Here is a 26651-nt window from a genome sequence, read left to right as displayed (position 1 = left end):
GTCTACTAACTGGTATACAGGGGCCAACTGCCATTACACTCTTAACTGACTTCAGATGCCTCACAGGATATCCCTCCTCTGTGGTCTACCTGCTACACAGAAAACAATCTGTGGTGTCTGAAGGTCAGCACAGGAAAGGGAGTCAGCCCCCCCCCCACCCCAGTGCTGTAAGTGACCCAAAAAAAACAATCTGTGGTGCTGTAGTCAATAACATAGCTCTGCTGGTGTAAAGAGGACAACTATACATTTGAAGTGAAACGTCTTTGCATGCTTTGATACTGCACTTATACCCAAAAGGTATTTTACATCAAATAATTTTTAGCTGATATATGTCTTGCTTTATCTCTGTAAAAGACCTTTAAATAGTTACAGGGAAATTCTTGAGAAGGTTTAGAAGTACGCTGTTTACTTGCTGTTGATGGGTTGAGTGTGAGGAACTTTGGAAGATGCTTTAATGTTGCTGTTACGTGAAGCATCCACAGAAACATGGAACATACCATCACCAAACCTAGTGATTCAGAGGTAGGAAAACCACCATAAAATGGCTTTTCCTTACTCTAACCAGCTTTCAGCAGTAGCTGCCAGAGAAAATCATTCATAACTCCTCAAGTCATCTCAGTGTGTGTGCGCGCGTGCATATGTGTGTGTGTGTGTGTGTGTGTGTGTGTGTGTGTGTGTGTGTGTGTGTGTGTGTGTGTGTGTGTGTGTGTGTAGGAGGGCAAATGTTCCCTGTCCTCCCATGTATTACAGTTGAAATTACAGCTCCCTATTACGCTGTTGCAGATGCAGGTTGTCGAATGCGTCTTTGTCAAACAGTAAAGCGTGAAAAGGCAAAATAGCGAAGCAGCGGTTCAGCGAATTCTTTCCCTGGGAAAGAATTCATTTGGCTGCTTTCGCTACTTTGCCTTTTCAGCATGGTAGTGCTGTGCTCGGAGTTGGTGTATATTTAAGTAGGGGGTGTGTGGAGGGCACAGCCCTCCATGTCAGAGGGTGTGGGGGGCAAAGCCCCCCCCCCATATTAAGTAATGTTTTACTGGTTTTTTTTTGTTTTGTTTCAGAACAGCGATTGTTTTCCATTGGAAAATAATCTCTGTTCTGAAGTTTCAACATTGTAAGCTTTCGCTTACATGGGGTCGATTATCTGTCATTCGCTCTTCTGAGTGTGCTATATGATAATATAGACCCGAAATTACCACGTTTGTAAATTGAACTCCTTACAACTTTTATTGGGGGGGGGTGCAAGTATGCTTTCACTTGTATGTCAAGTTTCCTGTCCTTTGAGGGACTAAAGCTAGTATTTCTATCTTTGTTCCTGTATACTGCCCTATCTCTTTTTTGGCAATCTCTTGCAGCAGTCACTGACAATTCTGATCCTGATAATGCTCATTTTTGGCAACTATGACCAGGAAGTACATGTCATATGTGTGTGTAGTGGGCCTGCAGAAGCATTTCATTCTCCTGGCTAGTAAAAAATATCCAGACATTGCTCCCTTTGATAGCAATGTCAGTATATGCAAAACTGTGAGAGAAACATGCCAGTCATTGGCTGTGTATAGCATGATGTGGAAAGCATATAGGGTCTGTACTGAAACAGCAATGTAAATTAACATTGATTCAATATATCAAGTGTAAACAACAGAACATTGTATTTTAAAAAAGAAAGTACATCATACCAAACAAATGTTCTTACAGGGAGACAAGTGTTCCTTCTACTCTTCACACAGGGGACTGCTCATCTCCACAACTATAAATATAATAACTCCCAGAAAACATGAACTTTTTAACCCACTGTCAGCACCATTCAGCTGTAATTATATTTATTTATTTAACATTTGTTTACTGGGAAAGTCCTACTAGAACAGAGCCCATTTTCAGCAGAGGCTAGGGGAGAAATGCTCCATGTGCATGTCTTTAGAATGGATAGTGGAAGTGAAAGATAAAAACTATCCATTCCCCTTCAGTGTACCATTGATGTAAATTGCTCAATGTAAAGCACATTGATGGATTGCATTCTAACAAACTGCAGCAATCATTGTGCATACCCATGGCAACAGCCACCCTTCTTTTTGTTCCTAATTATCAGCCATAGTTACTGCTATGCACAGACACTATCTTTTCTCATGCATCTGCAGTAAGTGCTGTGCACAGCTTCCCCTCCCCATTTGCATGCAGTAGTCATGCATCAACATATGGGGCTAAAATGGCATAACCTTTGCAGCATATCATACCCAAAATTTCTAATCTACAAAGTTTGCCCACCACAGCCACTGACAGATGTTAATGTGCCCTTTCAGTGGCTTGGGTTCCTTGTTACACACAGACCATAACTTTAGCCTCCCTGTCACTGATGTCCACTTCAGGGATTGTTGTTATTACTCAGGTACTTTACCAGTAAGACCACCTTCCTTAACTCTGTGATATTAAAACTCTACAGTACCTTTCCTGAATTTCCTCTATTCCATAGTTGTGAGGTACGGACCTGTGTTGCATAAAATAGTGCTGGTTCTTTATAGTGTGCAAACAAGAGTAATTTATATGTTGTTTATGCTAATGAAGCCAATTAGTGGCATTGTATGTGATTTACTGCTGCTATAAAATGCACTGCTCAAACATGGTAGCGCATACCACTGTGTCCATGAAACATGTCGTGTATGCTCCTGCATATTGCATGTGTACCCCTTTAGTGCTGCTGTGCAGCTCTGAGGCCATATCTTAACATGATGGCGTAGTACTACAATGCATAACATGTGACTCACAACCTTACCATTTTACTTTGAGAGTGGACCAGATTGAATACCCATGGCTACTTAAGGTACTGGAAAATGCAAGGCTCCAGACTGATGTTCATAGAGAGCAGGCTTTTTCTGTTCTTCCCTTTGCAGAACTTTTGAGAGCATCTGATGAACTCTTGTGGTTCTCCGCTGTGTAACATAGATGCCTGGCAGGAGCGTGCTGGGATGTTTCATGATGCCAACCGCATCAGCTAGTCTGGTGGCAGTGCAGACATGGGCACAGTGACATAACACAGCATCACTTCAAACTAATTAATTGGTGGGAAGCAGTGTCTCAGGAAAGAGTGCCTAAAATGCAGTTTAAGCATTTTTTCTGTACCACTACCTTAAATTATCTTAACTGCTGTATATATATATATATATATATATTCTAAGAAGTGCATACCTTGTTTTCCAGTGGTGGAGGAGTGACGATGATTTTTTCACACAATTACCTTCCACCTTAACTGTCATATATGTATACTTAGGAGTACATACTTTGTTTTCTAGCATCAGACGAACAATAGTTGAATATGGAACAACTGAGTATGATGTGATATCCCAGAATCTGGGAGTGCCTGTCTTGGCAGTGTGGTATATATGATGTCTGTGTCAGTCCACTGTACAACTGCATTTGTGTTTGCAGCATATGTGTGTAATAATTTTTCCCACTGTATCATCTTTCTCTAGGGTCAGTTGTGGAAGAGGAGGAGATGAGGGTGTGGTCACCTCAGGCTGTACCTGCAAATTCCTGTGGTGCTGGGTCACAGTAGTCAGCAGGTTTGCCTCTCTACCTGCTTGAGATAACATGAGGGATCACTAGTACCCAGTGAGTCCATTTCTTGGGAGACAATGGCTCCTGTTCTGAATGCTAACCAGAGAGGTCACTCAGCATTAGTTATGGAGACTGTAAGCTGGTTGCTTCTTGCCAGTCTACATACACCTTCTGGTATGGTTCGTGGAACTGAAAAAACAGCAGGCATTACTTACTGGGCTAATGGAGGAATAACTAGCCCATAACATCAGCCTCCCAGGGAAAAGATACCTGGCCCTACCTCCCTTTTGAGCTGATTTGGTATGCATCCATAACAGAAGTGTCCCTGCCCTATCACCATCATTGTTTGTCCCCCCTCCCTTTTGTATCTTTACATATTTCCTGTCAGTTTTCCAGCCTTCCCCATTGCCACTTGCCTACATCCTGTGTATCTATGACCATCCTCAATCCTCAATCCTCAGACAAATGGACCAGCACTACGGTAAACCATCTATGGAGAACAATAAATGAGAAAAGCAAAAAACTCCAAATATACAGATACATGGAGCATATTATAAACAGCAATTTATTCACAACTCACAGAGCTTTTGGGTATAAACCCTTCTTCACTGTGTATTTCTTGGAACCTGTTGCACCTTGTGTCATTAAAAACTATGTGACACAGCCAATGATTAACCAATTAAACAATTAAGACATTTAAAACCAACCAAGTTAGCAATGTAATGCTTATGCATTATTTCTTACAATAAAAAACATCATTCATACAGCAATTAATTTCTAGTATATTGCAGTTGTATGCAAAAATGTATGTTTAAAACTTCATAATAAAATAATATAATACATATAATATTCATGTGCCTTTAAGCATCATTTGTCATTTCTTTAATACTGGTTTTATGCTGAGAGATGTATTTAACCCTAATCAGCATTCAGCATTTAACCTTATAATCCAGTCAAATTCAGATAACTCCAACAGATTATTTAGATCACCACCCCTCCTATCCTTAAATTTAACATCTATAACCCTAAACAAAAACCTATGTTGGAGTTGTCTGAATGATGCTTAAAGGCACATGAATATTATATGTATTCTATTATTTTATAAGTTTTTACTATAAGTTTTTGTATACAACTGCAATATACTAGAAATTAATTGTTGTATGTATGCTTTTTATTGTAAGAAACAATGCATAAGCATTAAAGGGTTTATATCATAACATCAAAGTAGTAAAACTTCAAATGTTATAATATCAAACCCAAAACAGTGAACGCTGAAAATAGTGAAGCTGCAGAGCATCGACTTCTTTCCTCGGGAAAGAATTCGGTGGGCTGTTTCTGCCGCTTCGCTATTTTCTCCACTGTGGTGTGAAGGTTACGGACCGGGTTAAGGTAAATGTGTGAACGGACCGGGTTAAGGTGAGTGTGGGAATGGGATAGTTAGGGACCTTAGGGTTAGGGAGCAGGTAAGATGAGTGTGTGATAGTTAGGGGCCTTAGGGTTAGGGAGTGGGTAAGGTGAGTGTGCGATAGTTAGGGACCTTAGGGTTAGGGAGCGGGTAAGGTGAGTGTACGATAGTTACGGACTTTAGGGTTAGGGAGCAGGTAAGGTGAGTGTGGATAGTAGTTACAGACCTTAGGATTAGGGTTTGGGTTAAGGTAAGTGGATAGATAGTAGTGTATGTACGGTTTAGTGTAGGGTTAGGAGTAGGATTTTAAGTGTATATGTGTGGATTACTTTTTTGGTGTGTTGTGTTGTGTGTGTGTTTCTCGGAACAGCGAATTTTTTCCCTGGGAAAAAATTTGCAGTTCTGAGCTTTTGATTATATCACATTTCGAAATTCCAAGTTTGAGCTTATGGTGTTCGATATTTTGGGATTACGATTATGTGATATAAACCCGCATTAATTTGCTAACTTGGCTGGTTTTAAATATCTTAATTGTTTAATTGATTAATCATTGGCAAGTCACATGTTTTTTAACGAATATATAAAGGTGCAACAGGTTACAAGAAATACACACTAAAGAAGGGTTTATACCCAAAAGCTCTGTGATTTGTTAATAAATTGCTAACTGTTTATAATACACTCTGTATGTCCGTATACTTGGAGGTTTTGTTTTTTTATCCTCAGTCCTCCACACCATTTTGTGGGAATACTGTCCCTGTCTGTTTGAATCTGTGTTCTAAGTATGCCTGTCTGCCTAGCTAGCAGTCCTTCTCTCTCTCTCACTCCATCTCAACTGTAGCCATCAATCACTACCTTCTCTACCTACACTTCTTTTATAATGCTTATAAAAATGGGGTCTTACCCTGTTAAAAGAAAATTGCACTTCCTTCCCCTCCACCTTTTGTACCTTATAGTTACCATCCCTTGTAGGTTTAGCTCTACATGCTCTTCTCCCCTTTCCTACCCACCTATCTACCCCATGTCCTCTCTATTTCCATAAGTGACAGGGCTAGCACTTTGTTGTGTTCCCTCACAGTGATACAGCCATGGCTGCCATGGTGTGCTTTTGGTGCTGGATGACCCAGAGGTGCAGCTATACAGCACTACATTGTAAATGTGAATGAGGATCGATGCAGCTGCACTAGCCTACCTTCATTGTGACATCAGTCATGTAAGTCCCACCCACTGTGGTAGCTTTGCCTTAGCCATAGAGCATCCTAATACCCTTTATTCCATTATCACTAAGGCTCTATTTAATTAGAAGGTCCTTTGCTCAGACTGCTAGTGGTATTTAGTGCCTCATCTTTATCTGTTTAGCTGTACATCTCTTCCTACAATGACATCCTTGAAAATTAGTGCTGCATTCCTGTGTAACTCCACCCATCCGTCCATCCATCCATCCATCCATCCATCCATCCATCCATCCATCCATCCATCCATCCATCCATCCATCCATTCACAATCCCTTTTTCCCATTTTGCACAAGAGGGCAAGGTGTCACTTCAACAGTGGCAGTCTTGCCTATGAACCCTATAGAAGATCTTTGCTAATAACGCTGTATACGTGGCAAAATCCTGAAGGTAGTATACCTTGTACTGTGGAAGCTCAGGATAGTGACAGCTTGTGTCAATATTTATCTGTATGTTTCCTATTCCTCTTACTGGTACTAACAGACATCAGTTGACTATACTGAAACATCAGAGGACTGAACTGAGAATCAGCTTGCTTCAGGAAAATATTTCAACTTTCTTTTTTTTTTCTCAAAATTTTTTATTTTTCAAAAACATTTGAATGAATTCCAAAGTATTTATACATAACATCTTAAATAACTATGTACACTATTTGCATTAGCCTGCCTCACAGCAAGACACTATTTGCAATAGCCTGACACTATAACAGATCTTAATGTATGCAGTTACTTTATAAGTATGTCCAATCCATTATCAGAGTGTCTGATCAATTATTGTATAGTGTCAATCAATGATAAGACTTTTCCCCAAGGGTTGTTGATAAATGGCTTTAGATAAATTCTTAGTTCTTTAATTTTAATTTCCAATAATGCTGTGGTCTTTAGTAGGCTGCAGAAATCTTACAAAGTTGGTATTGTGTTTGTATTCCATCTTCTTGTTATACACTTCCTTGAAATTGCAAGTATAGTCCATACTAGATACACGTTTGACCTATTCAAATTAGGACCTTCGTTCACATTTAATAATACAAGAGCTTTAGTTAAATAAAATGATTCATTAAATAAAGCTTGTAGAAAGTTATTAATACCATTCCAAAATGGCTTCATTTTAATACAATCAAAGAAAATGTGGTTCCAATCTGCATTGTGTACTTGCTCAGATCTCAACCATATTCCTTTTATGGAAGAACTAATTTTACTGATTCTGTCTGGAGTTAAGAATGCTCTGTGCAAGCATTTCCAATTAAAAACTTTCCAGTATTATGTAAAGGATATATATTTTATCGATAATAAGATATTTGTTTTAATATCTTCAGTTAACTGATCTGTGTCCTTTTGTTATATATTTCCAATATGAGGTTTTGGATGTTATTTTACAGTTTATCAATATTTTGTAAAATTTTGAAATACTGTTTCCCATGTCAAAGTCATTATATATGACTTCATATATGTATTTTGTAAATTTAGGTATTTCTTTAAATGAATAATTGTTAATTATTCTACTTAAATCTTGTGAATATGACAGAATACTCTGTAAAGTTATCCAGTCCTGTTGTGGAATTTTGTATGTTGTTTTTATTATTTGCATATCTAAATCTTTCAGTTCTTTTATACATTGGAGTCAACAAACAAATCCTTTCTGTTCCCAGGAATTAATAATTTCTCTATATATGTTATGTGGAAAGTTATTGTGACTATAAATGGTATTAAAAGATCAAACCAGATTTTTAAATCTATATTTGCATTAATAATTTTCCTAAATGAATCAATGTAATAATTAATCATATGAGTTTTAGTGGGTTTAGTTATGTTATATTATGTTCCCTGCTATAAAAAATGCATTTGCGTGGTTTTGTGTGCCGGACAGTGCTGGCTAGCTAGGGTTAAACTAGTCCTGGCTCCACGAAGTCTGCTCTTCAATTTTTCCCTTGGACAAACTTTCAACTTAAGCACTCAAACCATTCCTTTCACATCCCAGCAGTTGCTCAAAACTCATAGCAAGCACTAATTAACCTTAGCACTGGACCCCCTATGCTGTCCAGAAGGACAAGGCTTTCTATTTGTTCCTACCAGCTAATCAGTAAAACAGCTCACTTTACCTATTCAGGCATGTTCAAAGGGCAGTTTCAGGTGTACTCTCCAGTCCAACTGGTGAATCTGGGCATTTTGAAGCAATGTTACAACTGCTTCATGAACACAGACAACCCTCTCCTCCTACCATCAAACACTAATATATGCAAGAGATGCAATAATACAGCCAAACTGGAGGCAAAGCTCTCTCAACCCAAGACTGGAACTGACAGTCAAGAGGAGAAGGAAAATACTTGCAACACACCACCAGTCTCACATAGACCTAATAAATCAACACCGGCAAATAACACACGTAAATACACAAAAACATACTCAGAGGCTCTAAATAAAAATCTGCAAAAGCAACAGAGACCTCCAAAGCAGACACTTAAACAACCTCCACACCCCATCACAAACCATGAAACACATATTTCACATAATCAGTGTGCCACGCAATCACAGCCCTTAAGGCAAAATAACATACCCAACACATGGGTCTACTTTATGTGATCGAAGTCCGAGAATATTGAATACGATATTCTTGACACGAGTATAGTGAAAGTGCAAAACATGGAAAATGTAAATGGAAATCTCTGTAGGTGGAGATTTCCATTTACTTCAATGTAGTGCGATCTCGGAGTTGTTATATTTAAGTAGTGGGGGTGCAGGGGGGCTTGCCTCCCTTCCTACACTAGTTTACATTTTTTTTGAGTTCTTTTTTCTTTGACTTCGATTGTTTAATAGTTCAATGCATATCGTTTGAGCCATATGCATTCAAGCTATTAAACTTTCAAAGTCCTAAAGTAGACCCCAAACACATTAGTAATAGGTGACTCTATAGTCAGGCACACTGATGTCCCACTAACTAGGCTGGACAGGGAGAAGGTTACAGTTAGCTGTCTGTTGGGCGCCAGGATCCGCCACATAACACAAGCACTCAGGTCACTCTGGAACAAGTACAAATATGACTCTGTCATTGTCCATGTTGGTGTGAATGACCTGAGACATACCTCCCTGGACTACATGAAAAGAGACATGGAAGAGCTCTCTGATCACGTAGCCCAGGCCGGTATGACCATGAGTAGCATCCTGCCCTCACCAAGAATGATGCCACAGTATAAAGAAAAAATGATCAATTTCAACAATTGGCTAAGTTTTTGGTGTCATTCAAAGGGGATCCAGTATCTTTCCACCTGGGATGACATGCTCGATAAGCCACGTTGCTTCACAAGAGATGGCTTGCACCTGTCACCCTTATTAGATTTTCAAATACTGGCCAAGGTTTTTGCTGCCCCCATAGTGCCTTTTTTAGTCAAGGCTCAAAAGACAAACCCATCACCGTAAATAGCACAAGTAACCAAAAACTGAGCATAATGCTACTCAACGCCAGAAGTCTAAACCTCAAAATGCATTGCACTCAAGGCACTCCTCAGTATGGAGAACATCGATATCTGTGCAATAACAGAAACCTGGTTTAAGGCTCCAGAGAGCACCTCAGCACTACCAGGCTATAACTCATATCATACATTTTGACCACAGAACCCAGACTGAAACACAAAAGGTGGGGGTGTATCCATATTTATCAAGGATACCCACACCTCCAGGTTAGTGGCACCGCACAATGCCTCAGAGATCATTCATGTGCAGCTAGCAATGGGCAAAACTGCAATTCAAACTGTAGCTTGCTACAGATCACCCACCATGACCCAGGACCCCCATTCTACATTTCTGGAGACAATGGAAAATATGAAGGTCCTACCAAATGCTCTAATATTGGGAGATTTCAATTACCCAAACATTAAATGGGAGAACTACTCAAGTACTAACTCCCTTGCCCAACGCTTCCTAGAATTTATAAACTCGAATGCCCTGGATCAACTTGTCAACGCCCCCACCAGAGGTGACAACATATTGAACCTGGTCATCACCAACATGGGTGACCGGTGTTCTACACCGGAGGTCAAACCCTCGCTGGTTAGATCAGACCATAGACTAATCACTCTGGATATCCACATTCCACCCCCACCCCTAATCAAGGAAACCACCATGAAAAACTTTTCAAAAGCAAACTTGATGTTACTTAAGACTGAGATGGAAAGGTTCACAGCCCCCATGCTAAAGGCCAGTGCTGTCCAAGCTGCTGAATCCCTTACAAAGGCACTCCAAAAGCACCTGTAGGAATGCATGAATTGTGCTATACCAAGCAAAACCAAGACTCACTCCTCCAAGAAAAAGAAACCAGTCTGGTGGACCCCTGCCATAAACAAGCTATATAAAAGAAGGAGAAAACTAGTGCAGAAAAGAGTAAAATCACAAGAAGGAAAGACATCCCTGATCAGTATCAGCAAGAAACTACAATCCCCTCATAAAATCATCCAAGGATAGCTTCGAAATAAAAATTGCCCAGGACTCCAAAGATAACCACAAAGCATTCTTTAGCTATGTCAAGAACCTAAGTGGAAACTCTCAGATCTGCTTTGAGTTTGTGCAAAATGGCACAAAATACATTGAACCAAATGATATTGCCAACATTCTGGCAGACAGGTTTAGTGCAAACTTCACCCCCGTCTCACCCCCTAAAGGGCCCATAACCATACCAGAATGTAGTGCCCCAGCAATCACTGACACACAGGTTAAAACAGCCCTATCCAAAGCCCAAAATACAGCTTCAATGGGACCAGATGGTGTCCCAGGCTGTGTCTTACATGAGCTCCAAAATGAACTAACCCCTTACCTAAACACACTGTTCAAACTCAGCCTCTCTACAGGCTACATACCCATAGAGTGGCGCACAGCAACAGTTATCCTGCTCCACAAAGGTGAAGCCACAATGGGCCATGGGAACTATTGTCCTATAAGCATGACTAGCCTGGTCTGCAAGGCTATGGAGCACATCATTATGGAATTCATTAACAGAGACATTGGGAACCTTCAAACATTGGACCCTACCCAGTTTGGCTTTGTTAAGGGCAGATCATGCCTCTTAAACCTGGTGGACTTCTTTGAGAAAGTTACCAAGGCTTTAGATGAGGGAAAGGAGGTCCACACAGCCTATTTAGACCTTACAAAGGCTTTTGACACCATTCCTCATTTTGATATTATAGACAAGCTCACCAGCGTGAACATAAACCCCTACGTCACAAGATGGGTTGCCAATTGGCTCACGGATAGAACCCACACGGTGAGAGTTGCAGGCTCTAGGTCCGACTCTAAACCAGTTACAAGTGGCGTCCCCCAAGGCTCAGTCTTAGGATCCCTCCTGTCCGGTATATACTTCTCAGAGGTACAGGAAAGCACAGGAGGACTATGGCTGACCAAGTTCACAGATGACTGCAAACTGGGGGCCATAATTTACTCTCCAGCTGATACAGACATCCTCCAGAAGGGTCTCACTGAGATAGATACCTGGTGTCAAAACCATGGCCTCAAGCTAAATGCCAAAAAGTGCATAGTCATCCCCTTTGGAAAAAACAAAGTACCCATGAACTACCACATACATGGTAGTCCCCTAAATACAGAAAATGTATTAAGGGATCCGGGGACCCAAGTAGATAGTAATCTCTCCTTTAATAATCGTATTGTCAAGGTGGTTAGAAAATCCTTCTATGTGGCCCACCTAATCACAAAAGGGTTCACATCTAGAACAAAAGAGGTTATTGTACCCCTCTACTCATCACTCATCAGACCCATCATAGAGTACAACATCCCATTTGGGATGTACCTTACAAGACACCTGCAACAGCTGGAAAAAACACAGAAGCACCGCACCAAGAGGATTACTGGCCTCAAACATATGCCCTATGCAGCCCGACTGAAGAAACTCCTGCTATACTCGATTACATACAACTTACTCAGAGGTGATCTCTGCCTGACACACAAGGCCGTGCCCAACTCAGAATTGATGGACATGCTCCACCTAAAAAAAAAACAAATCCCCAAGAGCCACATGCTTTAGGGATCTAAACCTCACCACAATGATCAATAGGATGAGCTGGAGGGATAGATTCCTGTCCCAAAGATTCCCCATGCTTTGGAACAGGATTCCAATCTACATTAGGTAGAGCCCCTCGCTAACACTCTTCAAGAAAAACCTTGAGTGGATGGGAAACAGAAAATTTTCCCCGGGGATCAATGCAGTGGCTCTGCTGGACAGAGACTCAGGGAACTAATGGCTCTGCTGGACCAAGGCACAGGGAACTAATCTAATGGGGCAGTGAAAGTCAACATATTCTGGCTAGGCTTATAGATGCCATCGGGTAGATAGCCTGGTACTTACCTATGAACCTATGAACCTATATTGCATACTAATACATAATATGTGCCATGGCAAATTGTTTTTATCTGTTATTTGAAATTTTTTTGTAAATCAAATTCATTTATTGATATTACAGTTATTAATTCTTTCCAATTTGCAGAGTAATTTGGACTTATCCAATCTGAGATAGTTTTAGATTTTGATGCTTATATATGTTTCTGTATCAGGAAAGTTTAATCCTCTGTTTCTATAATCTGATATGATGTATTAAAGCTATTCTGTTTCTTTTGGGAAACCATACAAATTTTATTAGATATGAATTTATTTCTTTAAGTATATTCCTTTCTGGTAACAGCTGTATTGCCAAGGCTATATATAGGGTCTTGGGCAGTAAAAACATTTTTATTAACTGTAGTCTATCTTCAAATGTTAATATTATTTTGTTCCATTTTTCCACAGAGATTTTAATTGTATTGATGATAATATTGTAGATTTTTGAGACTAATTCATTATTATCCTTAAATAACTCAATTCCTAAATATTTCAAGGTAGATTCTTGTTTCCCTGTGATGTGATCCCCCTTAGCCTGCATTTCTTTTTCTATTTAAAAATAAACATTTTGATTTTGATTTATTGAAATGGAGTCCTGAAGTCATGTGAAATTTGTCAATTAGCATAAATAATTCTTCTAATGTCTCTTTTGTATTAGATAATGTTAGTGATATGTCATCAGCAAATAGCATTGCATTAGAATTACATTATTTATAAACATCTATTCCTTTGATTTTTATATTGTTACGAATTGAATCTGCCAATATTTCAATAGCCAGAGCAAATAGAATCTGTGACATGGGACATCCTTGTTTAGTGCCTTTTGCTATATGTATAGATTCAGAGGTAAAAGGACCTAGCTTGACATACGCTAAATTATTTGTATATATATTCTTTAGGAAATGAACAAAGGATGCAGGAAATTCAAATAGCATTAGGATTTTGAATAAATAGTCCCAATTTAGGGAATGAAAGGCTTTCTCTACATCTAAGCCAATTATGGGTGTTTCTATATTGTCTTTTTTAACATAATCTATAAGAGAAATTATCTTTTTAATATTGTTATATTTGTCTATAATATATAAAGCCAGTTTGATCATTATTGATTGTTTTGGATAGTGGTATTTTCATTCTGTTAGTTAATATTGTCATAAATGTCTTACAGTCATTATTTAATAATGATATAGGTCTAACTATATAAACTAAGGACCAACCTAATGCTATATCTGACTTCTCTTCTATTATCAGGAGACATACACCCCAACCCAGGCCCATTCTCATCCCCTCCAGTGGATAAATCCATACTACTCACCTCCTTAAATGCCCAAAGTACAGTTAACAAAATCCCTAATCTGCATGCCTGGCTTACATATAACAAACCAGACATTTTGTCCATCTCTGAAACTTGGTTAAAACCTCATATAAAAGATTTGGAAATAATTCCACCCAACTGCTCTATAATCAGAAAAGATAGAACAAACAAAAAAGGAGGTGGAGTAGCCCTTATAGACCTATCATCCTTAACAGTTACCCCTTATAATAAACCAACTCCCCAATTCAATTATGCAGAATTATACCTGGCACTGCTTCACGTAAATAAACACAAACACATATGCATAGCCTCCCTCTACATCCCCCCAGGCAACAATATTTCTACACTAGAAGATATCTTCTCCTGGCTTTCCAATAATATTAACAATGAAACTATACTTATGGATGACATGAATATTAATTGGTCTGCAATACAGTCTCCCACAAATCCACTTAACATTAATCTTTACAACTTCTCTCAACTGATCAACTCCATAACTCGGACCTCAAAAAACCTCACCAGTGATAGTACCCTAGACTGGATATTAGTCTCCCACCCTCATTAATTCTCAAATAGTGGCACCCTGCCTGATTCCCTTAGTGACCACTTGCCCACATTCACACACTGACTAACTTCACCCCTACATCTTACAATTGTATTACTACTCGCTGCCAATAAAACGTTAACCCCACTACCTTTTCCAACTCTCTAAAAGCAATCAACTGGTACACCCTAAAAACTCTACCTCTGGAACAGGTTGTCACCCACTTTAACTCAACTTTTCTAAACCTCTTAAAGCAACAAGTCCCCATAAAAACAAAAACAATAAAAAACAAAACTGCCCCTTGGCTAACAAAAAACACACTAGTAACTATGCACCTTAGAGATAAGGCATGGTCATCATATCAGAAACATAGGACTCCCCTAGCCCATAACGAATACAAAACACTCAGAAACAAAGTAAAAAAACTTATCATCTCCGATAGACAAAATTACTTCTCCATAATCCAAAACAACAACAAAACAAACCCTCAAAAATTTTAGAAATGCATCTCTACCCTCCTTAATCCCAACAAACCAGATAACCCTAGCCCAGACCCTAATGCTCCTGACATAGACTTGGCCACTCAATTCAACACCTTCTTCATTGATTCTATCTCCAAACTAACCTAATCCTTTTCATCTTCAAACCCCACCACACCCCCACTACACCCCAATCCTCCCTACCAGCTTTTCACCCCTCACCACTGCTCCTCCCCCTATCTCCACTCCATCATCAACATTCTCAAATCCCCCCCCCCACCATTCTCACTAAAACCTATATCCACATCCACCATAAAAAACTACTTCAGAAACTAAAACCATGCTCTAATGCCCCTGATAACATTCCTTCTTACTTTCTCAGCATAGCTGCTGAAGCCATTGCCTACCCCATCAGCATTTTAATCAACCATTCCATTCAAGAAAGGTCAGTACCCCAAATCTGGAAAACGGCTTTTGTTGTTCCATTGCACAAAGGAGGCAGCAATAACAATATTACTAATGTCCGTCCCATCGCTATCCTATCTCCTATCTCTAAACTTTTAGAAAAGTGTATTCACCTACAACTCCTACAAAACCTCTTAGACAATAACCTACTAACTCCAACACAACATGGTTTCAGACAAAGACACAGTACTATGACCATCCTACTCTCCTTCCTGGAAGCTGTGAACAAAGCCCGGGACACAGGACACATTGTCTCTACCCTCGTACTAGACTTCTCTAAAGCCTTTGATACTATCTCCCACAATTTACTACTAACTAAAGTCTCCAAGCTTAACTTGTCACCCTCTTCTCTGAACTGGTTTACTAGCTACTTATCCAATAGATATCAAGCAGTAAGATAGAAAAAGGCCACCTCCCCTTTCATCAACACCCCAACCGGTGTTCCCCAAGGATCTATACTGGGTCCCCTGCTTTTCAATATATTCATAAATGATTTCCACAACTCTATCCCTTCAACTAAAATTATCTAATACACAGATGATTCAACTATTATCTGTTCTGCTACCAGCATTCCCACACTGCTAAAGCTTACTCAAGATGCATTCTCAACCGCTGAGCAATGGATAAAAACAAAGCACCTTGTACTCAATGCCTCCAAAACCAAAGTAATGGTATTCACCCCCACTAAAGCTACCTTTCTCAATCCAAGTAATTTCACTATTACTAGTCACAGCAATACACCCCTAGAACTGGCATCTGAGGCCAAATTACTTGGGGTCCAAATTGATAGTCAGCTTAAATTCAATTCCCATCTTCAATTAAATATTAAAAAAAAACACCAAAAACTCGGCATGCTCTACAGACAGAAGTATTATCTTACACCCTCCACCAAACTCACCCTATCTACCACATTTCTCATCCCATCCCTCCTCTATGGAGCCCCACTTCTAACTAACCTACAATCTTCTCTCAAAACACCACTCTCCTCTTGCTATAACAAAATTGCCAAATTTGCTACCTCCCATAAATCCTCCTCACACCACTGTTCGGCTCTCCACAAACTAAAATGGTTAGAACTACCCAATCACCTCACCTACATTCCACTGACTCTTGCGCATGAACTCATCTTCAATCCCTCCCTCTGCCCATCCCTTTCCTCTACCTTCAAAATGCACCTCCCTGATAGAATTCTAAGATCTAACAACCAAAACCTAATTGAACTGTATAAACCAATTCATCCCCCTGGAAAAAATCTCTTATCCTACAGTCTTGCTCGTCTCTGGAACTCCTTACCCCCATCCATTCGTACCATCACAAATCACTTCTCATTCAAAAAATCCCTTCACTCACACCTAATTTCCCAGTGGGAATGCTCCTGCTCCCACCCAACATAATCTCATCATACTGAGAATTTCCACTTCTCCCCCCCATTCATAATGTGAATTTTTACTTTCTCTCCTAAACTCATAGATCTAGCTCTTGCTTGCATTAGCTTTTTCTGAATACTTAAAGGTACCTAAGTGTAAATATACCCTAAGATGGAAAAGGTTCTCTGTTTCTATATTGAAAAGTTCTATATCAGCACATATACCTTTCTCTTGCTTGTATTAAGCTACCTATCCTGAATGTATGAAATATATCTCCAGTGTAGCCCACCCTAAGTTGTAAAAGCCTCTCAGTTTCTATATTATAAATTTTCAGCGATACAAGATTGTAATATTTGTATATGTTTGTACACTAGTCTACTGTATTTCCAAGTCCATAGGAATTGTATAATTAAAACTAAATACCTTATTGTAACCTTGCTAATTGTTTTTGGAGCTTTTCTCCCCAGGACTCCATTGAAAACGGGTTCTTTTGGCCCACTGGACTATCCTGGTAAACCAACTGCAAATAAATAAAAATAAATAAATAATAAATATGAGGTACAGAGGTTTGGAGATTTGTTTTCCTTTAGGATTGGTGTGATTACGGAATATCTCCAAAAGGGTGGTATTAAAGCTTGTAACTGAATTTCTAATAGAGTTTTATGGAAGAGGGATAGTATATTTGAAGGAAAAAGTTTATATATTTCCGTAATTATGCCATCTATACCTGGAGCTTTATTATTTTTAACCTCTTTTATTGTATCTGTAATTTCTTGCAGGATATGGGTGCTTGCAGATCTAGTTTTAAATTTTTCTGGTATTTTTTTATATTAGAACATTTTTTATCTAGATTTAATTGATCGATATGTATATTTTCTTTTTGGAAATGGTCCATATAGTGATTTTTATAGGCATCAAGAATGTCACCTATATCCGAGACATTTTTCCCTTTTTTTTCATGGAAGATACTTTTAATGTTATTAGCTTTTGATTGTATTTTGATTCTTGTGGATAAATAATGTAGATATTTCAGAGAAGTGGCCAAGGTATTAATTTTTAGTTTTCTAAAGCTAAACTAGTTTTATGTTAGAATTTCCTTGTATTTATTGTTTAATACTTCTACTTTCTTTTTCATCTCCAAATGATTTTGATTTTTTTCAGCTTTTACTGACAAAGGTTTGGATTGTAGATCTAATAATTCAGAACCCCATTCTCTGTTTTTTTATACCAAGTTAGGGTTTTACCATATATGTAAGCTTTTAATGAGTTCCATATCATTATTTTATTTATCTCTGTGGTGTAATTAATATCTAAGAAAAACTGTAATTCAGATAATAACCAGGGTTTGAACTCTTTAATTTTAGTTATATATGCTGGAATTCTTGAGTTAAAGATTAATGGTTTGTTCCCATTTTGAAGTTTTAGTATCAATGAATTGTGGTCTGAAAAGGGGCAGGGAGTGATTGTGAAATTAATAATTTTAGAGTGTAAGTCATGGGCAGCAAATATTTTATCTATTCTAGTTTGGGCTACCAAATCTGTGATCTTGATGGGAAAACAACAAAGATTTATCTTCTTTAAATTTGAAAGTATCTACAAGATGAAATTATTCTACCCACTTGTTTAAAGTTGTTGATACAGCAGAGGAACGCAGCGGTCTTTTATTTGTAGTTTCAGAAATATCAAATATACAGTTAAAATCTCCTCCTAATATTAAGTTGCCTTTATAATTATTGGAAATGAAATCCAAGTGTTTTTTTAGCAGTTCCTGTTCCAATGTCTGGAAACCAGTATAGATTGGCTAGGGTCCATATTCTGTTATTATATTTAACTATTACTAATGCCATAAGGTCTTTTTTATCTTCATACTTATAAATGATGGTTGGGTTAATCACATTTGTTTTCCATAAAATTGTTACCCCTTTTGTCTTAGTCTTATAAGTGGATTGCACAAATATCATATATTCCCTAGGATTTCATTTGTAATTGTCATTTGTTTTGAAATGTGTTTCTTGAAGGAAGACAAGTTGTGCTTTGTACCGTTTCAAATATTTCAGTAGATTCGATCTCTTACTAGGATTGTTTAAGCCATTGGTATTTAAAGATAATAAAGTTAAATCCATATTTGGTTATTTGGACTATCCCCTGGATTCTGTATGCCTTGCACAGCGTGCAGGATCAGTGCAGTTGCTCTAGCAGGCAATATGTCTGCTGTGCGATCCAGGAACAGCCTGCAGGGGCATGCATGAGTGTTCCTGCACTAGTCCTGCATGGACTAAGCCCCTGTATGCAAATCACCCCATTTGCAGGAGAAATCCATGCAAATGAGATGAAAGGAAGCTTGCAACCAGCTGTGCAAGACTAGTGCAATCTGCAGAAATGTACTAGGTTAGTAACTGAGTACATTTCTGCAAAATACAAAACACAGCTGTGACAGCTCCAAATAAATGCTGCATATCAGTCAGGAAGCATGCCAATGGCCAAGTATAAGGCCACTAGAATTGCAAACATTTGAAATATTTAAAAAATCAACTTTTATTTGTTTTAGCCAATCTCGGCTGTTTAAGCGTAGGGCAGCAGTGCGGAAACGGGATCGGGGGGAAAATAATAAAATAAACCTAAAATAAGCATTCCAACTAAAATCACTATTCTGCCATGCAAGTCAATGGCAGGCAGAAGACAACATGGCCAGTGAGTAGTGCTTGCTAAGGGGGAGGCTCAGTGTGAGACATGTAACTATGCATTAGGAGGCAATTCTATGCAAATGAGGGTAATAATAGTGAATCCCAGTTTTCCCCTGTATGCTAGTCAGGTTCCAACAGTGTAAGGGTAGGGATAGCTTGGAGCAAGCCTAGGAGTTAGCTGACATTATAGGGGTGTGTGTCAGGCATGCTGTAAGCAGATTGGAGCCCTGTGGCTCGGGTTTGCCCCTAGCTTAGCACAGCTAAGCCAGGGGGTGTGTCTGAATCTGCCTAGCACTCTTTACATTGCTTAAGCAGATGTGCGTGCCACAGACCGAGTTTTAAGGAAGAAAAAACAAGTTAAATGAGGAAATAGCAGCACTGTACACATTTGAGCACTATGTTTGCATGGAGTGCCCCTGGGCTTAAACAGGGAGGCAACGGGAAGGGAAAACAGCAGTAGGAAGTTAATCAAGGAGAGCTAGCATAGCTGGCAGATGAAATGTATCAGAATCAACCAATTACACAGGCAGCAGACCAACCCAGCCCAGAACACTACTATAAACTATGCAGACACTTTCTGCTCTGTTTTTCCCATGCTGTACACCACCAGTGTATACAAGCAGGGAACGTTTAACAAATAAAACTACAAAATGAGAAGGGCTGCAGCAGGCAACATAGAACAACATGTGCAAGAGGCTGAAGGTGGTGAGGATGTGAATGCTGCCAAACAACCCAGAGTGAGGAGACGGTGAACAGTGTATAGACCCAGTGTAACCTACCAGGGGCTACATGAGATGGAGATAGTGGAGCATTATGGGGTGGACATGGACCTCCTACAGAAAATTGTTGAGCTGTGCCGGCCACGCTTGACACACAGAACTGGCCGAGGGGTACCCATCCCAGTGGATACCAAGGTATGTGTAGGCCTAGGAATATTAGCCACATGTACCTCACAAAGCTCAACTGGGGATATCATGGGGATCTCACAGGCATCAGCATCCAGAGTATTCCACCAGTTCCTGGATGCTATGTCAGCACATGCCAGAGAACACGTATATTTCCTCAACACCTGTGAGGTGTTGGCCAGCAATATGCATCTCAACTAAATAGCAGAATACCCTGATGTAGTGGGTGCTATAGACTGCATGCACATATGCATAATAGCACCACCCGGTGATCAGGGTAGGGCCTACATCAATCGCAGGGGCGTCCCCTCCATCAATTGCCAGGTCATGTGCGATGCCCAGGGCATTATAATGAATGTGTGTGCTGGCTGCCCTGGAAGCTATCATGATTCCCACATTTGGCATCTGATGCTGCTGTACCAGAGATTTGCCAGTGGGCATCCCCTATGGTCACTTAGTGGGGGAATGCTGGTTGCACACTGGAGCCATGGCTGATGACATCCATCAAAAATGCATACACACCCGAACAAAAATGCCATAATGAGGCACAAGCACAGACCAGACTTATAATAGAGCATGTGTTTGGGATGCTCAAGTCATGGTTCTGGTGTTTGGACACATCCGGTGGAGCCTTGCAGTACTCACCAGCTACATGTACTCAAATTGTTATGATATATGCCACGCTACACAATATGATCCTTCAGAAACAGCTGTAGCAGAAACAGCACGGGGCAGGGCCACACAGTCGCCCACCAATGTCAAGGCCTGCACAGGTACAGAATGACTCAGAGGAGGAACAACCTGAGCCTGCCCCAGTAGGCAGACGGAGGCATGCCCAGTATGCCCTGGCCGTGGCAAAGAAGCAATGCATAGCACATACACTGACACAGTAGGGACCTAGGGAATGACACCTCTCTCTGACTCGCACATACAGTAAAAGGGATGCCAAACATGACACTACCTGTGCTCAACCATGTATAGGGAGTGTACTATGTGCATCCAACATAGGCACTGGCACACCCACAAGGTAAGTCAATCAACCTACCAATTGTCAAATGGAGTAGAATGTGCTGTTACCTGTATCTATGGTATGGATGTGAGCATGCAAGGGAATTGGGTGTCTAAATGTTATGGGAGCAGGTAATAGACACCCATTGGGGCACCATGACAACTGTAACACATACTGGAGTCACCATAGTAACCAGTACTAAACAGGGTGACAAAACCCACTGTAGAAAATGTGCTGGGTGATGTGTGTTTATATGACTCACACATGCCAGTCAGGGAGGCCTAAAGTAGATGTACATAGATGTGTGGAAGAGAGTGACTGTAACAAAGAGCCATCCATTATGAAGCCTGTCCCACCCAGCACACAGCTAAAAGGTTACAACCACATGAGATTCAGATGTCACTCACTAGATATACTAGCCACCGGTATCTGTTAACATTACAGACTATGTGGTACAAGTGCTAGCTGTGCAACATGACTGTACAGGGAAGTAGTCATCTCACAGCTGTATACACTTACCTGTGGAATATAACCCTGCATGTGCCTGCATGTGGTGTGTCAACCTTTAGATGAATGGGTTATGGCCCATGCACACACACTGCCCTTCCCATAACCCTACTATGACAAGCCTGATGAGGTCATCATCTTTGAAATACACCTTTGGGAAAGTTGTAGTCCTGTAATCTCCGTGGCACATCCTGTAACTGTGTAGTGCTGTAGTTTGATAAACTAGTTAGATAGGAGTTCTAATCTCAGACATGCAAGTGTGTGTGTGTGTGTGTGTGTGTGTGTGTGTGTGTGTGTGTGTGTGTGTGTGTGTGTGTGTATGTCTGTCTGTCTGTGTAGAGAGCAATGCTTTTTAGGCTACTTACACTCCCTACAATTCAAATGGCCTCCTTTGGCAAGGCTGCCGATGTCATCCACCTTGAAATACACCTGGAAAGGTACAGCCCAGTAATCTTCATGGTGTGTCCTATAACTGTGTGCTGCTGTAGGGTGATATACTAGTTAGGTAGGAGCTCTAATTTCAGACATGGCAATTGTGTGTGTGTGTGTGTGTGTGTGTGTGTGTGTGTGTGTGCGTGTGTGTGTGTGTGTGTGTGTGTGTGTGTGTGTGTGTGTGTGTGTGTGTGTGTGTGTGTGTGTGTGTGTGTGTGTCTCTGTGTAGAGAACAATGCGTTTTAGGCTAGTCACACTCAGTACAATTCAAATGCCCTACTTTGGCAATCCTGCTGATGTCATTCACTGTGAAATATACCTTTGGAGAAGGGGCACTCCAGCAATCCCCATGGTGCAACCTATAACAGCAGCATGCTGTTGTGTGATATAGAACTGTGATAGGGGTTATATTCCCACACATGGCAGTTGTGGATGTTTTGTGTGTGTTTATGTGTAGGGAGCAATGCATTTTAGTCTACTTGCACTCAATACAATTCAAATGCCTTACTTTGGTAATCCTGCTGATGTCATTCACTGTGAAATACACCTTTGGGGAAGGGGCACTTCAGCAATCCTCATGGTACATCCTATATCAGCAGCATGCTGTAGTGTGGTATAGAACTCTGGTGGAGGTTCTAGTCCCACACATGACAGTTGTGGATGTTTTGTGTGTTTTACACCTTTGGGGAAGGAGTATGCTGGTGTGTCCTATAACTGTGCATTGTTGTAGTGTAATATAGGTATTTAGGTAGTTTTAAACCAGACATGGCAGGTGTGTGCATGTGCATGTCTGTGTTTGTCATCCCTGTGTGTGTGTTGTTGTGTGTGTGTGTGTGTGGAGGACTTGATGTGAGTGGGTTTTGCAAACTTCTTATATGGTGACCCTAATATATATCTCAATGTCCACTGCACAGGGATAACATACTCCTATATGCCACATCAATGCCAGTCGAACTATGTTAGCAACCCTTGTATTACCAAGAGAACACTCTCAACCCATGTCTCATACATACACACACACACACACACACACACACACACACACACACACACACACACACACACACACACACACACACACACACACACACACACACACACACACACACACACACACACACACACACTTGCCTAGGCAACACCAGCTATGTTGGTAGTACCCTGCATATTGCCCACTGATAATAACCATGGTGTGATTGCAGTGGGCTACAGAGGGCATGGCACCCTGTCCATCAGTCCAATAGGCATGTACATGTCAACAGTGCACCTTCCCCATTCCCCACTGGACACCTGCAAGACCTCTGGTGCCAGCAAATGTGATCCACAAAGGAAATACCATGCCTGAAACACAAGTCCTGTATGGACAGATGCCACTGACAACAGGGAATACCAGCATCATGCTATCAATGTAGGTGCAGGGTCAACCTGTTGTCCATTAACAGTTCCTGACACATGATGCCAAGACTGGCACATCTGATGATAATCTGTGTACACAACATGGACCAGTTATCCCAGGTACAATTCCACATGTCACTGTACATGCATGTGGGTGGTGTGCACATCCCAGACACCGTCCATGTCATGGACTGAAGAACACATACATGGCAAGTAATGCACAGCATTGGCCACATGCAATAGTCACCCAGGTGACTGAATGGTGAATACAATACCTACCTGTGTGGGCAAATCCTGACACTGCACCCATGAACCACAATGCAGACCATTGTCATGTTGTCTGATGCCAAGGTATACCCATCACCTAACCTTAAATAGCCATCTGGCACCATCAACCACTACACACCCACGAAGCATTGCACCCAAGCATGTCAGCACTGGCACCCCTGTGTGTGTGTGTGTGTGTGTGTGTGTGTGTGTGTGTGTGTGTGTGTGTTGTATGATTCATATGACCAGATTCACACTCACTACAACCCCTACTGGCATACTGAAGCATGCTGTCTGATGTCAGACATCTCCACATACCCTTTGCCCATATAACCTCTGTATAACCCCTGTGGTGCATGTGATACCTGTACAGTATTGCATTGTGGCAAAAAAACTAGTTAGGAAGTGTATTCCTGACCCTGCCAAGTGTATCAATGTGTTTGAGTCCCTGAGACAGTGTGGCTGTGTTGACACTTACACCTGTTCATGTGGGCAGTCACATGTACTACACCTACTGTATCACTACCATATCACTGTTGCAAATGTCACTCACCATCGCATATATGTTCTGCGGGCTCCTCTACATGTAACCTATGTGGTGCATCCAATAACTGCATGGACATCTGATAGCACTACATAGACATCAGGGGTCTGATACCCTGTACTGTAGGTGTGTGATACAAACATGCTTAAGTTTTACTCTCCCACCCCTCCCTGATATTTCTTTGCCTCTGTCTGTCTCTCTCACTCCATCTCTGGTGGATGTGGAGACTTACACCTACTTTGCTTAGACAGCAGCATGTGTATTTTAAGTGATGCTCATGATCAGCTGATGGCCTCTGAATGAATCACAGCCTTCCTCTAACTGATTGCATGTGGAACAGCTGTGGTGACATTCCCATAGCCAATTGCATGGAAACACTCCAATATCTAGGAACATCTTGTTGGTGTTGAGCTTTTCATTCACTGTGAGCAAGAACCTGATCTGTTGTTTGGCAAACAGCATCTCAGATGGATTGGAGATTTACCTCTAACAACATACACTGTGGAAACAGGCCAACACACAGGAGAGGACGTGCCTGACCTGACTACAGACTTTAAGTGCTGCTATACTGCATTTGGAGTAATGCTGGTTTAACAGGGAGTGTGTGGATATGGCTGTCTAACATGTTTTAATACCTGCCATGTCAGTGCTATGTTTATTAGGGAACCTTCATCTGTAGGGTCATCTGCAGACTGGGCAGTGTGTGGTGCCTTTTGTTTCATTTGTTACCCAAAGAGCACCTCTCTGTGAACTGCAGAAGGTAGTGTGAGAATTGCAGTCTGTAGATCGTGACATCCGTGAGAGTTACTGAATTCATATCCGTCATAGGACATATGTTGCAACAAACCCTGTAACAACAGTAAATGTATGAGGTTATCACAGCAGCATGTCAATATTGGCCCTGTGTATGTACCTCCAACCACAACCCTGCCAACCTTTGTACATATGCCATTCAGTAAGGAGTGCATATGTGCTGTAGACCATAGTTAGTGACATCATATCTGATAATAAGCCAGTGAGATATCAGACTGCTGCACATGCTATGTATAGTAGGGATTATATTTGCTGGCATAACCCAGACATTGTGTGATTGTGTGTACAGTACTGAGGTCTGTGTACTTATGTTGATTGTCGACAGTGTGTGTATTGTTAATATGTACCTTGGCCTGTGTACAGACTGTGGTGGATGCCATTGTTCTTGGTCCTGTTCTATCTGATGTTACATGCTGCTCCACTGTATGGTACCCTATCGCCTTACTTGTTTGTAGGGCCATACAAGCACATGTCCCATACCACAGACAAGCATTGAACTACACTGTGTAGTGGCACAGTATATGAAAGGTTAGTGTGTGAGTGGCACATATGTGGTTGGTGTCAAACAGATAGTCCATATACTGTAATATTATGCTAGCTTACCATATGTGGCTGTGGCTGTGTTCACATTGGTTGTGGTTAAGCACTGTCACACAGGTGTATGTAACCCTGTGCTGTGGCATGCCTGTAGAGCCTGCTATATATGCTGGTACATGTGCACTCCCCCATAGGAAATGTAGGTCAGTGTAGAGCTAGTCTGCCTGTACCCTGCACAGTGTTTTGTTACATGCCTAGCAGCTTAGTGTACTTACCCAGTGAGATGTAATGTCCAGATACTTGCCAGATGTACTGCTGCTGGGCCTCTCTTAACAGTCATGTATGTCAGAGAGAGCAGTTGGATGCTGTACAGATGTATGTCAATATCTAGTGGGTAGTATGTGGCCAAGGCACTTCTGTACCAGTGGTTATTATGTGGCAGGACAGACAGGGGTGTGTGAATGCATAACCTATGGGGGCAAATGTATACTAGTAGTTACGTGTTATACCCATTAACATGGCTGTTATTATCCACATTGTCTTACTGCATGCAGCTTGCTGTGTAGTACTTCCAATTACCACTGTCATGGCAACCACCTACAATACATCCCTACATCATGTGGGCATGGTCCCTATACCTTTCCTGTGTGATGGACATCCTTCCTGTGTGTGTGTGGGCATCAGTGTTACAAACAGCTCTTACAGGAGAACCTGCACACTCAGGGCAGCTACATATTTGTAGGAGGTTCCAGAACTAAAAACAGAGTGTGATTAGAGGTGTTTTATGCTTTGCATAGTACTGGTGTTACAGGGCTTGTGTGTACATACTAGTTTAC

Source organism: Protopterus annectens, chromosome 3.part0 (genome assembly GCF_019279795.1).
Source record: "Protopterus annectens isolate FY-2018-M chromosome 3.part0, PAN1.0, whole genome shotgun sequence".
Lineage (NCBI taxonomy): Eukaryota > Metazoa > Chordata > Ceratodontiformes > Protopteridae > Protopterus > Protopterus annectens.
The sequence above is the reverse complement of the archived record's forward strand: the minus strand, read 5'-3'. Positions refer to the sequence as shown.